Source organism: Hydra vulgaris, chromosome 08, assembly GCF_038396675.1.
Source record: "Hydra vulgaris chromosome 08, alternate assembly HydraT2T_AEP".
In the NCBI taxonomy this organism is placed as follows: Eukaryota; Metazoa; Cnidaria; class Hydrozoa; order Anthoathecata; family Hydridae; genus Hydra; species Hydra vulgaris.
The window spans coordinates 10183374-10197500 of record NC_088927.1 but is presented as its reverse complement, the minus strand read 5'-3'; positions in this window follow the sequence as shown (position 1 = coordinate 10197500).

Below are 14127 nucleotides of genomic sequence, written 5' to 3'. Positions count from 1 at the left end.
TTCGCAATATTTTTATATTCTTATTGCAATTCGAAAAATAAATGTTTATTTGATAACGAAACTCAGGTTTTGACATTTTATTTTAAAGCCAATGTAATAAGCAATTAAGACACGTAATAAAAATAATAGATTATTATTTTTAATAAGTGCAAATTAAAGATTTGAAAGTGGTCGTTAAATTTTGTTTAGTTTATTTAAAGAAGATTTATAAGTACTCATCAGTTTTTTAATAAGTTAAACGCTATCTAATTAGAATTAGATTTAAAAAATTATACCATATATTCTGAAAGATTGTTGTTTTAAACGAAAGAAAACGGTATTTAATAAAAAGTTTTATCAAGGAAGGGATTTCAAATTTAATATTTAGGTTTTGAAAAATACGCAAAAAGCCATATTTTTTAAAATGCAATTCCCAGTGGGCCAGAAACAATGTTTGGAAACAATGTTTGGAAATCTTTTCCACAAAAGTGGTCCGCGATTCTGAATTGAATAAGAAACTTGTTTAGAATAAGATTTTGGTATAACAAAGTTGTTAGCGGAAAATCTTGTAGCATATTTATGGTGTATTACTTTAAAATAAGTTTCAAATATTTTGGGGGACAGTCCATATTTTGTTTTATACATGAACAGTAGAACAAGATGGATTTTAAGTTTGAAAATATTCAGGGCACCAATTACACGTAAAAGAGGTTCACAAGCAACCGCTCTACCAGATCCAAATATGATTCTAACAGCATGTTTTTGCTTGCTTTAAAGTTTTTTTTAGCTTAGTGTAATTAGTACTTGCCCACATGATGTTGCCGTAAGTTAAGTAACTATGTATAAAGGAAAAATATACACATTTTAGGGACTTAAAAATTAAAAGTTGCTTAACTCTATAGATCATGCCAATGCTTTTTTAAATTTTTTTTTCTATAGAATTTATATGCACTTTCCAAGATAGCTTTTTATCAAAGTTCACACCTAAAAAATTTACAGATATTTGCCTTTTGATGTTAGTTTTATTCATCAAAAGATTGGGAAGAATAAATGGTATTTCCTTTGTTTTGCTTGGTTTGTGGAAAAGAGAAAATTTAGTTTTTTGAACATTCAAAGACAATTTGTTGCATATGAACCATTCATTTACTTTTTTTAATTCTTCATTTACTACTGTAAAAAGTGTTTCAATATTTTTGTGAGAATAAAAAAGATTTGAGTCATCTGCGAATAAAATAAAATTTAATAGGTTTGATGTTGAAGACAAATCATTTATGTATAGTAAAAAAAGTAAGGGTCCAAGTATAGAACCCTGTTGGACTCCGCAATTTACAGTTTTTTTGGTCGTTTCTAAATTTTCAAATTGTACATATTGTTTTCTGTTTGAAAGGTAACTTTCAAACCAGAGTAAATTTGTCTCCTTTATTCCGTAATATTCCAGTTTTTTTTATTAGAATGGAGTGATTCACCGTATCAAAAGCTTTCGACAGATCAATGAAAACTCCTAACGTATAATAGTCTTCTTTAAAAGCATTAGATAAGTGATTAACTAACTCTACTATTGCATGATCTGTTGAGTGTTGCTTTTTGAAACCAAATTGCTTACTGTATAACATGTTGTTTTCAGTTAAATGATTATACAGCCTATTGTACACTATACGTTCAAGCAATTTCGAGAAACAAGATAAAACAGATAGAGGCCTGTAATTAGAGGGTTCTGACTCATCTCCAGACTTAAATACTGGAGTTACTCTAGCAATTTTTAATTTATCGGGAACTTTACCTGATTTAAGTGACTGATTGAATATATGAAACAAAGATGCTTCAATTATATCATAGACTAATTTTAATATATTAACGCTAACTTTATCCGATCCTGCACTTTTGTTACTTTTTAAGCTTATTAATGCAGTCCGCAACTCGCGTATATCTAGCTTTGACTCATTCATTTTTTTATTAGAATTTGTTAGATAAGAATCAAATGTTGAAGAAGTTAAAGGAATACTTTGCGCTAAATTAGAACTAACATTTATGAAGAAACTGTTTAGTTCTTCAGCTATGAGTGCTTTATCGTATATTGTTTCACCGTCAATTAAAAGTTTTTTTGGCAGAACATTATTTTTATAGTTGTTTTGTCCAATTATTTCTTTAATAGCATTCCAAGTTTGTTTAGTATTTCCATTTGCATTTTCTATTAACTTTGAATAATATACTTTTTTAGAGTATTTTTTGATTTTTTCAAATATAGTTTTTATATTTTGCTTCGTTTGAATATGTTTTTTTTTTAAGAAATTTTTAATAAAGTTTTTGTTTTTTCCTTGACGATTTTAGTAAGCCTTTTGTCATCCAAGGCGATAGAAGTGATTTTGAATTCACATAAAACATTTTTACAGGAAACGCTTTATCGTATTGTTTACAAAATTGGGCTAGAAAAAGTTCATAAGCATTGTTAGCATCACGTGTTTGGAGAACAAGCTTCCAATCAACGAAATTAATTAGAAGGTTGCGAAATTGTTGTATGGAGTTTTCATTGATCTGTCGCTTGTAAATAATGTGTTTTGTGGAAATATTATCATGGGTTATGTTTTTTGTTATAAGAAATGTGGGAAAATGGTCTGTCAACTCAGTCATTATTATACCGGTATTAAAGCAGCTATTAGAAAAATTATTAGTAATTATGTTATCTAGTAGGGTAGAGGATCTTTTTGTGATTCTTGTTGACTTAGTTATTGTTGGAATGAGGTTATTTTGTAGAAGAGTATTTACAAAAATTTTAACACTATTATTTGACGCATGATTCAAAAGATTAATATTCAGGTCACCGACTAAGTAAACATGCTTTTGTTTTTTATTAACTTTTGTTAAAAAAGTACGTAAAGATACTTTAAAATTTTTTAAATTACCCGCTGTTTGTCTATAAATAACATTAGCAATTATGTTTTTAGAATTTTGGTTAATTATTTCAATGCACAATGACTCGCAATCTTTTTCATTTACACTGAGGTCATTACGTGGTATAAAATTAATTGAGTTATGAACAAAAATGCATACACCTCCACCGGTACAGAAGTTTCGTGGTTGATGAATTGACGCGTAATTTGCCAATTCAAATTGAAAATTATGCTCGTCATACTTACACCAGGTCTCAGTAAGACAGATTATTTTAAAACCGTGATTTAATTCATGCATTAGAAATTTAAAATCATCAAAATTTTTGTTTAGGCTTCGAATATTAATGATGATATTAGTTTTCAATGATGATATTAGTTTTAATTTTGGGTTGCTATGGATACCTAAATTGCTTAGCAACCACATATTTTATTAACTATAATAAAGATAAACTGGTCTGAAGTAGTAACTTTATCTGATTACTCCCATAATTACAACATACATTATTTTCACACTACAAATGTAATGGTAGCAAGAATTTTTATAAGCTTGATTGTGATACCTGGAATAACTGACAACGGTATTCACGATTTTATCACAATTAAGATAACCTGTTAAATTTTTTAAAATATCAAAGTTATAAACAAGACTAATATTGATGTGGCATTCTAATTGAAAATTATTTTATGTATTTAAAAAATTAAACACGTACTATATTACTTATTTACTGTGCTTTTATGCTGTACAAGGGCTCTTTTTATTATTTCAGGAAACCAATACATAATCTATATAAAAAAGAACCTAAAACTTAATCCTTTTTTGTATATAATTATATAAAAATTTTGGTTCAAAATTATTTTTTTTCAAAAACTCATATATTCTGATAATTGTAAAGCAGCTTTAGCTTCTTTTTCTTTACCGTCTTGGTGCTAACTACAATCCGATGCAAACAACAGTTAGGAAGATAAAAAAGATGCAATTGATGCTGCCAATCTTTTTTTCTTTGTTTTATTACTTGAAGAATCATAATTCACCTGGGGTCTGGACACTACAGTTGAATAAGAGCAGAGTTATCTTAATCAATGAAGGCAGTTAAAATAATATTCTTGTCAATTACAAATTGAACCGATATCAAATCATTTTGTACCCATTGTTTGTTATTCTCTTCGAAACGAATTTTAGAGCTTTTGCATATTCCAACTTTATCAAAGATGGTTTATGACATTAGACAAGTTATTATGTGCAGTTAAGTTCGTACCATTTACAATTGCACCCATCATATTAGGATCAGCTAACTTCAGGTTTTCTTATTTTATATATGAATAAATATCAATATTTTTCATGTTTTAAGTATATAAAAACATGAACTACATTTACAAAATCTTAAAAATATACATTTTAAGACGTATCAATGTTAAAACAAGTTTATAACACTAATCTAGACTCACTGAAACCCAATTATTACATTGCCATTTAAAACAAAATATATATGTTTTTACCACATAAAATTGAATACATCAGTTCATTTGTAAAAATCATTGTTAGAGACCAGGCGGACATCAGCGGATTATAAACCCAATTTATGTAGATAATATACATATTAAAATGTATTTAAAGTCTTAAATTACTGGACCACCTTGGAACGTAAAAGTATTTGATTATGTAAGTGAAATTTTACCTTAAAAAAGTACTTCAAGTACGCCTTCATCTGAAATCATTTTATTTGACATAACTTACGTGCAAAATAGTGTTGTAATAGCTCAATTCAAAGATAATACTTGATTTTATTAAATTGTGCAATAAAAAAGAGAAGTTTTAAAATTAACAAATATTTTATGGTTATCAGTGACGCAAAAAATATATTGGGAAAAAAAACAACCTAAAAATTCTTTTTTTAATAAAAAAAGCTTTTTATCTTACAACTTAGAAGCATACTGCTTCATAATTATACAAAAATATATACATTTTATAAAAGCTGAATGCTAAAGCTATGAATTGTTATAAAATAATGTAGTTTTTAGGACTTTTTTTTTTTTACTTGTCAACCACCTGGCTCACTGTGCATTGTATAGACGTTTTCATAAAGGGACAATTTAATTCAAATTATACAAAAATAGATAGAGATTTATATTTTCGCTTTACTCTTTAAAAAAAAAATAAAAAAAAAATGAAAATCGTTCTTTTTCATGTCAACTTAAAACAGGTTTTTTTTTTTTTTTTTTGCTTTGCCTCATTAAATTTTTTTGCCAAAAACAACAACTGCTCTAAAGAAATAAAAGCACAAACAGTGCAAAAGTTTTTCAAACTATTTTTATTTTCTTCTATTTAAATTTATATTAATTTCCTATTTTGTTAGTTTTGTCTTCTTTGTTTTTAAAAATTAGTTTTTTCCGCAACGCCTAAAGAACTTGCAATCGGCCGTGACTAAATTGCTAAAAATATTATACTCATGCGTGCGCACACAAGACGAAAAACCGCACGCGTTACCTGGGAAGACTTGTCTAAAAACATCTTACATTAACCTGATAAAATTGAATCACAAGTTAAGTCAAGGCCTTTTTAATCAATTGTTGTCAGGAAGTTCAGAAACCATTGATTTTAATATAGTAAATGCTTTTTTAATACTTTAGCTATTCCAGCTATTTATTCCAGTAATAACTTACTTTACCATCAAGAATGAGAGAAGAATCACAAATAAAACAACATCACATTACACAAAATCACTATTTGAATAATCAGAAAAATCCAAAAAATTAAAACAACAAAAAATAGAATATAAATGTGGGTAAGGACAAGATGTAGAAAGGGTTGAAACTTCAGTGTCGAAGACTGGGAATATTATGTTTTGTAATGGTTTAAGAAATAAGGTTGCAAGAAGAAAAGTGGAGTCAACGTTTAAAATGTACAACTTGGGCTTACTCGGATAGTTATATATTTCAAAAACTGGTGAAGCAATCTGTGGTTTAAGTGACAAGTGACTGTGCGTTTGATTTCATGATTAGCTAGTGACAACTTGACTATGCATTATGTTTGTTTGCTTATATATTATATATTATTAATAGCTGCATTATACTATAAAATAATTAATTTATAGAATCTCTTCAAATTCTCTTTGGTTTATCATTATTTATTTGAATTACTTCAAGAAAAATCTGTATTGTTTTGCCTTGCATAGCGAGAGTAGGTGTTGTCAATAAAGTATCTCTGATGATCAAAGCAAGGTAGTTTTGAAACTTTTATTCTGTTAGACTTAAGTAAAATGGTTGAAGAATTATAAAGTATCTAGTTCCTTTTTCAAAAGATTTTAGACGGCCTGTATAAACTAATTAGTGCTTAAGCGTCTCATTTGCCCCTCGTTACCCCAATATTACTTCATGCAGCATAAGTTGTTGTAGTAATTATTACTATGCATATATTATTTTCATATATTATTTTATATAATAATATGATATATTACCATATACCATAGTATATAGTATATATGTAAAATAAGGTAAAATTACTTTAACTACATAATTAATAACAATGATTACTGCAACAAGTTAAGAACTACAACAATTTTACAGTACTTGCAATAGCTAAATATCAAAAGCATTATAAAAATTTACGTTACTAAAAATATTTTTGTAATTCTATAATAAATTAACTTTCTAAGTTTGTTTCTTAGTTATATTTTAAAAATAATTTTTTTTTGTGAAATGTTTAAACTTGTTTACTTAAACAAGTAAACTTTAAAAGCGCCGATTGCCAAAGAACTGGTATCAAATCAAACAACACCCTTGCCATCATGTACAGCCCAATCACCAATAGCTGTTCGCATAAACCTCTTAAAGTACACACTTTTAACTTTTCATTCCAAACCTCATTGTTCTAATATTTTGTCACTCAAAACGACTCTTCTTTTCAAAAAACTGCAAACTGTCTTTACCAAACACAAACTGGCATTTTTGGTATCAAGTTGCATCAAGCTCGAGTAGATGGTTTACAAAAAATTAATAGTTAACTCAAAAATAAAAAAGTCTAAAGTTAACTAGTTCCTATCTTATTTAAAAAATAAGTTTGAAAAATCAACATAAACGGCCTAAAGACACCATTTTTTGTTGAGTTACAAAACAATGTGTCATTAAAAATATGTGAAGGTAAACAAACTAAATTTTTCCAGCGCTTTATTATTATTTCTATATGTGTCTATATAGAAATAATAATAACCCAAGCAAATGGCAACAACGTTTTTTTAATCTAAATATATGGCTTTTATTCAAAACTACTCATTTTTACAGGACCCAAACATGTCTAAAAAATTATAAAAATTAAAAAATAAGTTATTTAGGTTTCATTATATATTAAAAAAACGCGGATAAAACTTTTACACCAATATTCGTATTAAAGTTCATTAATTATAACTCACTTTAGTTAATGTTTCATAATAAACTAAATGTAAAAAGTTAAAACTTAAATAAGACACAATTGGGAAGACTTGAAACTATCAATCTTCTCACAAATGCAAAACACAACTCTTCTCTTTAAATTTATCAAAATCACTTCAAATCAATTCCCGCTGGACTACATACGCTTGCCACCAGCCTCACTCGCACACAATCTCAATGTACGAGCCCCCAATCGTTTGAAATATATCAAATAATTTTATAGTTGAATCCATGTCCGGTTTGTTTGTAATTTTCGTTGTTGAAACAAAAACTTCGTTTCATTCAAAAAAATTATCTTTTCTTTCAAACTATCCACAATAATCGGCATTAAAAAACCGCTTCATGAATAATTACAATTATAATAATTAAAAGCTGATTAAGAAAAGAAAACACATAACATAACTACCCAAAAATACTCTTGAACTCTCTACACCCAAATTACATTTTATGCCTTGAATGAAAATAAACCCATTTACATCAAATGAACATTGGGTCAGATATATTGGATAAATGTTGTGTTTATATTGTAAAAAAATCAACTTTTGCAAGATTAATCTTACATTGGATCAATATAACAAATCAAGCTGCTTTTAAAATTAAGGTTGATATTAGATCAACGTTGGGTTAGCGTCGAAACATATATAAGGCAGCATTAACAATAGTTTTACATATTTCGGTTTAGTGTTTGCATGCTAGCTCGGAAATATGTAGTCTATTAAATGTATTTTTATATGCATGCCGCATTACTTGCAACTTCAATCTACAAAAGTTAATACCTTATTCTCATTTCTTCTGCGCATGACAAGCAAAGTCAATGACCACATTGTGTTTAAATAGGCTCACGGAGAGCCATTTTAAATACAGGACATTAATGTTCATCTAAAAGTTCATTTATAAAATACGCATCGTATCCCCCGAAGTTCTCCTTATTTAGGCTCTCCATTTTTTTCTTTTGCTAAACTTAAATATGTTGATATTAAACTCGTTATTTTTAACTTTTTTAGTTAAAACAAAAAAAATTTTAAACTATTTTGTAAACAGATAACTTCGATTTTGTATTCTAATACTTTATTGATTGTTTGCTTTCATTAAAGTGTCATTTTGTCAAAATTTGCTAAACCTGTTATGATGCGTTTGATTTAATTTATTCTTGTTGTGTTGTTTAACATGGCTACATCACTTTTTTGGTTGGTTGTTCTAGTCACACAATGATACTTAAAAGTAGGAAAAACTTATTTGTAAAGTTCAAAAACGCATATAAAAAGATCCTATTAGCTAACGTTCCTAACACTTTGAACCTAGTCTTTTTCCAACTAAATAAAAGATCAATGGTGTCAAACAACTTATAAATGCATTTATAAATTTATACAAATCTGAATAGAAATCTTCAAAATACAGTAGAAATAGTTGAGATTGTTTTTGTGATGAAAGGTTTTAATACCCTACAGAGAGATTAGGGTACGATTAAGTATGTGTATTAAAACTTTAAGTTTATCAAACACTAGATAATTATATGTAACTATAAAACTTTACAATACAGTATTTTAAGGATGAAAAAACTATCAAATGCAAGCAGATCTAATCAAAGTTAATAAGTTTTAGGTAACGAATTTTTGAAACATTGATTTATTGAAAATGTTATCTTATTGTCAAATCTTATTATTTAATTGTCTAAACTGTTATTACTTTGTTAATATTTACGTTAAGGAATATACATTGATATCAAAAAAATTAAGTTTTACCACCAAGCACTTTTTGAGGGACTACCTTCTTAACAGTAAAAAAGTACAAAATCCTTTCATAAAAGGAGTTTTTTTTTTAGCCAAAAAGTAAAATTAATTTTATTTCAGACCACAAAAGATAATGAGTATGTGGTTATAATAGTTTTACATATTAAAGTCCTGAAAAAGCTTAATTCTTATAAACTTGTCTTTTTTAAAAAGAATGGATGTAAAACTCAATTTACAATACATCTAATAAAAATTTTGTCGAAACTTATTTCGCGCAGTTTGTTAAAACATCAGTTTGACAAAATAACTCATATTCATTAATGAAGTTTTGCTGAATCGTTTCTAATTTTTTATTTATATCGTGTATAATTGAAAAACAAATATATTTTTTATTAAAAAATAATATTATTGCTTCCGCTGCAAGTATAAAATAAGAGTAAAATTAGAAAAATGGATGTAAATAAATCTGCATATCAATCAAAAGAGGACATGGGTAACATTGAATATAGACTTACGTGGGTTCCAAAGAGTTTACAGCAATTTCTAAGCCATTTAATAGTTGTAAAGCTTTGACAAATTAGTTTGGGACAATGAATTACTCAAGTTTTGCGACCAAGATTTATGAAAGCACTAATTCCAATTAGAATTGGCTTAAATATTGATACATCTTTGGCAAAAAAATGGCTTGTGAACCACTTTCACAATATTGAATCTTCAATATCCACCAATAAACAGAAGTTGTTTAAGTCATCTTCTGCAGTTAGTAGAATAAATGCTGTGCAAGAACAAAAGCCGAACTTCCTAAATTGAGTGGCTGACAATCTAGATCACAACATTGGCACATTGACCGGAAAAAGAACATTTCACGGAATAGGTTTATTATCAATATGTTCTTCTTCTAAATACAATTATGAAAGCATAACGTGTTTGAAACACAAGTCTATTAAAAACATATATGATGTGTCATCTAAAATAATGCCTTATCACGAATCAAGCTATCACGGTTTGTTAAATGTAAGTTTTAAACCAATAAAAGATTTGTCTCTGAAGTATTTCGGGCGCCCGAAATGAGTGATTTTGTTTGGTATGTAGCATGGTTCTTCAGCTCAAAAAATAATACTCTCCCAAATCGGTCAGGTTATATGATTCATACTACATCACAATTAGCAACAACTAATAAAAAAGCATTCTTCAAGTTTTTACCTATGACTAACTCTTAAGATGAAACTTGCGTATACTAACACTGCTGTTCGTAATTAATAAAGCTAATAAATATAAAACAATTATTCCCTGCGTTACGTTTGATTAGCCTTTGTGGCAGAAACCACTCGGTGTTATAAAAGATAAGAACCTCAATATAGTATTTCGACTCGGAGGTTTCACACAATGATGAGTTTTCTCGGATGAATTGGAAAACTAATGGCAGGAACTGGCCCTAAAATGGTGTTAAATCAAGTTTGCTCTAAAGATACGGTAAAGCATATGCTTAAATAAAAAGCTGTTGCAAGTTTTGTAGTAGGTCACATGTTGGTCTAAGAGTGCATTCAAAAGTCATATTATAGATATTTTAGTTGACAAATCAAAACTAGATATTTCTGGATTAGAATACAGTTAAAAAATGACAATGCAAAATGATATTATACATTGCGCTCCTAATGGAACTTTTGGTGTGTTGGATTCAAAAATAAAAGCAAGGATAAACAAAACATTAACATTTTTTGATTAGAAAGCATTGCCAGAACAAGAAGACCTCATTCAGTTTGCAATTAAGAGAGGAGCTTTAACATGTCGAGCCTCTAAAAAATTTTAATAATCTTTTGTATGAATAAATAGGAAAAAGATGTACCAAAGCTAGTTTAAAAAAAGAACTACTGGAAAGAAAGCAACTAGAAAAGGATGTTAAAAAGCAATAGCTGGTAATGTACAGCGTACAAAGTGGTATATAATAAACAATTTTTATTATATATGTTATAGAACATTGTGAAATTTTTATGCCATATGTTTAAAGTCAACTTTTTTAAGTCGTTTTCCTGTGTATTTTTGTTAAGATGTCCATTATATTTTTTTTACCTTTAAAATGTCACTTCTTTTTTCTAGTTGACCTTTGATAATTAAATTAGTATTAAAATTTTTCATTTAATAATCTCCTTATAATAGAATTAATTTGGTTTAAAAATAAAAGTTTAAATTTTTTATGAATGTACCTACATACTAATATATATATATATATATATATATATATATATATATATATATATATATATATATATATATATATATATATATATATATATATATATATATACATATATATATATATATATATATATATATATATATAATACATATATATATATATATATCTATATATATATTTATATATATATATATATCTATATATATATACGTATATATATATATATATATATATATATATATAATATATATATAAATATATATATATATATAGATATATATATATATATAAATATATATGTATATATATATATAAACATATATATATATATATATATATATATATATATATATATATATATATATATATATACATATTAATATATATATATATATACATATTTATATATATATATATATTAATATATATATATATTAATATGTATATATACATTTATATATATATATATATATATATATATATATACGATTAAAATATAAAATTTGGCATGATGGTTCGGAAATTTTATTAAGGTATTATTATCAAGATTTATGAGGAGTTTATTATTTTATTTATTAAGAATTTAATATTTATATAGTTTAACATTTATTTATCGTTTTATTTTGAGTTTAATATCTGTGTACAGACCAGTCAAGTCTCTCCCATTCGGCGGAAGTTTTGTGAATTTTGAAGGGATTTTTATCTCCAACCTGCATTTGAGAATTATTTGAAAAACTTTCTTTTCCTCATTAGTAAGTTAAAATGCAGCAAGCTTTTAATTTTTTAAATTGTTTTTATTTTATAAGATATGAAAAATGGTTAAGATTGTTAAAGACTGTTCAACACACATAAATATATATAAATGTAACTATAAATATATCTACTCAGCTCAGTCAGTGGACAAATTTGAACATTTTAAAATTAGTTGTGAAAGTAAGAATTTTTTTAAAAAATTTTTATTTGATAGATGTTTTTTAGTGGGCAAATATCCTGTCGTAAAAAAGTTTTTCCAAGTCTTTCTCATAAACATTTTCAGAACATGAAAGCTATGCATATATACATACGTAAAAAAAATTTTTTCATATATATGTAAACAATGTATATATATATATATATATATATATATATATATATATAAACTACTAAAGAACACTTATCTAACTTTTTTCTTTATGTTTAAGCCTCTTCATTGCTGGATCATCAGGAAGAGTTACTTAATCTCAAAAAAATTCAGTTTATAGAAAAAAATATTTCACAGGAAGTTATAAATTATAATATCTAAAAATAAAAAGAAAAAAATTTGTTATTTGCTATATTTTTTTGGTTAATGGGAAGTTACAGAAAGTGATTAATAAATAAATTTCTTTGGAATGGGGATAATTTAAATTGGTCATTTATTTTTAAATTTTACAAATGGTTTTTATAAAAATTAGAAAAACAAATTATAAAATTATAAAAAAAAATTAAACTATCCCCATTCCTTAGAAATATACTTTATAATTAATTTCTGTAACTTCCCGTTAACCAAAAAAATATAGTAATTTAAAAATTTTTAATTTTTATTTTTAGTTATAACAATTTATAACTTCCTGTAAATTTTTTTTTTTCTATAAATTGAATTTTTTTTAGATTTAGTAATTTTTCCTGATGATTAGGCTATGGTGAAACTTAAAGTTGAAGAAAAAAGTTTTGACTGATTTTTCTAAACACAATTTAATATATTCTGCACGAGGTAGCTCACGGTCAAACCGTTTACATAATTTGACCTACTTTGCTCTTATGGCTGAAACAGATTTGTTGCTATCATAATACCATACAGAGGCAAAAACACGGTACTAAATCGTATTTTCGTTCTGTTTAGCCATCTCGAAATGATTGAAAAAAAGAAAAGTCAATCAATAAGACGGATAAAAACACATACTGAAACTATATACTCCCTGATAAAAGGTTATCTAATAAATAAACTTAAATAATTTCTCGTGCAAGAGGTAATCCACTGTTATTCAGAGTGTTAGCCCTCTTATCAAATATAAAACTTCAGATCGAGCACTTGCCAATTATTGGAGATTATAAGAACACCTTATTCAACCGACCAACTTGCAGCACTAGCAGGCAACTAGCCAGGCCGAGGTCAAGTCCCTGTGTAATAAGGTTTAGTTGATCAAGAAATTTTTCAACGTGTCTTCAAAAAAAGCATATGAAGATGATTTAAACAACTTGAAAATGATGGTAGAAGCGTTAAAAACAAGATTTGATGCCCTTGAGCATGAAAATTCTGGTTTAAGTATTTTAGCGTTTAAAAATTCTGACCATGTAAACTTTGCAAACTTATTATTGTCATAATTTTTGAAGGCTGAGGGATAATACTATAAAACTTAAAATTTATTGATGAAAATAAGTTTTGTTGAAAATAGAGCAAAAATATTTCATCAACTTGTTGCTCTCACGTTTTGGGGCATAACATTTCTTTTTACATTTTTTATTAGGCTACTAATGAAATACTTTTAGTTTTTGATTTAGATTCTGTGTCTCAATGATATCCTGGCATATCCAAACGATATTCTAAAAATTGTATTTTAATATATTGTATAAGTATATATACAAACACTCACACAAACATAAATTGAAAAAAAAAATTATATATATATATATATATATATATATATATATATATATATATATATATATATATATATAAATTGTATATTTTATATAAATAAACTGTATATTTTTATATTTATCATTGTATATTACTGTTTGTATTAAAAATCGATTTTGAAAATATTGCAAGTGCAGAGTTCAACATACAATTTAGTTTTAATTGCCAATAAAATATATTATAGCCCCGTTTTGTTACTCTTAATAATATTTTGCAATATTTTCTACTGCGCATTTAAGCGTTGTTTCA